This window comes from Micromys minutus (assembly GCF_963924665.1).
Source record: "Micromys minutus genome assembly, chromosome: 26".
In the NCBI taxonomy this organism is placed as follows: domain Eukaryota; kingdom Metazoa; phylum Chordata; class Mammalia; order Rodentia; family Muridae; genus Micromys; species Micromys minutus.
This window is the reverse complement of record NC_137961.1, coordinates 31,297,226-31,299,591: the sequence shown is the minus strand read 5'-3', so window position 1 is coordinate 31,299,591 and position 2,366 is coordinate 31,297,226. Positions and strand designations below refer to the sequence as shown.

General features: G+C 45.1%; 1 pseudogene across 1 annotated transcript; it reads right to left on the bottom strand.

Annotated features, from left to right (window-relative positions):
• Positions 1–874: 874 nt before the first annotated feature.
• LOC308437550 (pescadillo homolog) lies at positions 875–2,109 on the bottom strand (annotated as a pseudogene). The gene has a single exon. The product of its transcript is annotated as a pescadillo homolog (transcript).
• Positions 2,110–2,366: the final 257 nt, after the last annotated feature.

Sequence of the window (2,366 nt, the reverse complement as noted above, 5' to 3'; positions counted from 1 at the left end):
GAACATATTGCCCAGCCTACAGGCAGCCCAGCAGGTAGGAAAGCATCATCTCCAGGAGCCTCCGTAGGTCTGAGCTGCTGGCAGCTGCCCAGTATCTGTTTTCATTCAGGCAGCTGATCTGGTCTCAAGAGTTATCTTTTCAGCCTTCCTTTTCCGAGAGTCTTGGAATCTTCCTTCTGTCTGAGTGGAACTCTCAGATTTCATTGCTTACTGTCCCATGGAGGGGTTTATTACATCTTGTCTGCTTCAGGGACTTCCTGAAGCTATTATGAATAGTTTACCTTCCTGCTGCAGAATGGAGTATTTTAAGAACATTCCCTAAGGAAGCAAATTACTCAAGTAAAGGTTGAATGCAAGTAATAAATGACCACAGGAACCAAACTCAATGACTTCTTTGGAGGTTCCTTGTTTCATAGTGTCCTCTCAGGTCTTTCTTTCTCCTGTCTTTCTTTCTTTCCTTCTTTCTTTGATGTTATCATAGTATTTTTTAGTTATTTTATTTATATTTTTCTCTTATTTTATCCTGTTCTTTCTTTCTTTCATTCTTTCTCTTTTTTCTTCTTCTTCTTCTGCGAAGACCCAAACATTTAAAACAAAAGCTCCCCACCTTTATTCCACAACAGCATCCTGAGCACAGCATGGGCACAGCTATGTAGGAGGCTATGGAAAGCTAAGGAAAATGAGGATGTCAGACAGATTCCTGGAATAAGAATTGAGTTAGGTACAGGCCTGTTTTCCCAGACATTGTATGAATGAAACAGGAGGCTGAGGCTGGCTTCACACCAGCAAAAGGCTGAGAGTGCTGGCTGGTGTGCATGTGTGTTTCACTAGATCCTTCTGCCAAGTCCAAATCTCAGTGAGGGACACCTGGAGCTCACACAGGCCTTGTCCTCTTGGCCTTTTTCTTATACCTCACAGCATCATCATGGGCTTCCCTCTTCTCTGCGAGCTTGTTGGCCTCTCAAATTTTGTACCACTTGCCAACATGATCTTTTGATAAAGGTACGACTCTTGCCTTTCAGCATCACAGTGGCCAGAGGCTTGGCTTCTCTTTCTTCCTCCTGGGCCAGCTGCAACATGTCTTCCAGCTTCAGAATGCTGGCCATAACCTGGGACTTCTTTTCCAGTCTTTTCTGCTCCAAGGTCAGCTGCACCTCCTCCTCCTCTGATTCAGCTTCCACATTTTTCTCCCCATTTTCCTCTGCAACATCACTGTCACCTTCATTGTCATCATCTTCATCATCTTCACCTTCCTTGCCCTCTTCCAAGTTTCCTGGGTTTTCTCTCCCCACTGAAAAGTAAGGAGCTTCAGCTTCTCAGGTGGAATGCAATCTCCTTCCTTCTCAGATGAGAGCAATGAAAGGTGTGGGGGCCGCAGCACCCCATGGGAAGGAAGAGCCGGTATTCACCCAGTCAAACACCCACTAGGGATGTACACAGTACCTACCAATGATGGGGGTTTGCTGCCCTGGCTGGTCAACAGTTTGGTGGGTGATGCAAGAGTCTGTGATGTCATAGGTGGCTCTGATGCACAAAGCCTTGTCCCAGGATACATCCCCACCAAAACTCCTGATGATAAAGACCGATGCTTCACGGACCACCAATCAGTTCAGGAAGAACTTCAGGCCTTCAAAGAGTCTCTTGTACTTTTCCTGTGCCTCCAGCTCTTTCTTTCGACCATCCTACTTTGTTCTCAACTCCCTGTCGCTAGGAAACTCATCAGCCTCAGCCTCCACTAGAGCAAAAACCACCACTCAGGCCAGGCTGGCACTGAGGGCAGCCAGTTTCTCCATAGAGCTCTCAGAGTTCAATGCATATGTCTTCCCTGACCTTTGCCTCTGTTTGGGCTTGACCTTCAAGCTTGGGTGTGTAGTGAAGGTTGAGTCACTGGTAGAGGCAGAAGTTGATGAAGCCCAGGAGAGTGATATAGAACTCAGTGAAGGTGGCCATGACCCTGTAGTTCACATCTGTTAGATGATGATGGGAGAAAGTATAGGGTGCAAGTCCATACGGTAGGCTGACCCAGATCCTCAGCCTGATAGTAGATGCCTTTAATAGATAGGAAGACCTTGGGCAGGACTCAGCAATGATGTAATGCAGGAACTCCATGGGGAGTATACAACTACTTATATTTCATTTACGTTATATTAGATATTCTGTATCATTTGGAGGCACTTTGAAGCCAGAGAAGAATGCATATGAATCATATGCTAATATTCTATTTTCTCATAAGAAAATTTGCCAGTGGTACTTTGGTGCCTTAAGGAGAGTGTTCTAGAACTGATGCACACAAATCCTGAAAGATAATGTCAGTCCATTTATCTGGTAAATATTGTGATTATAAATCACAATTCATTTTTCAGCTG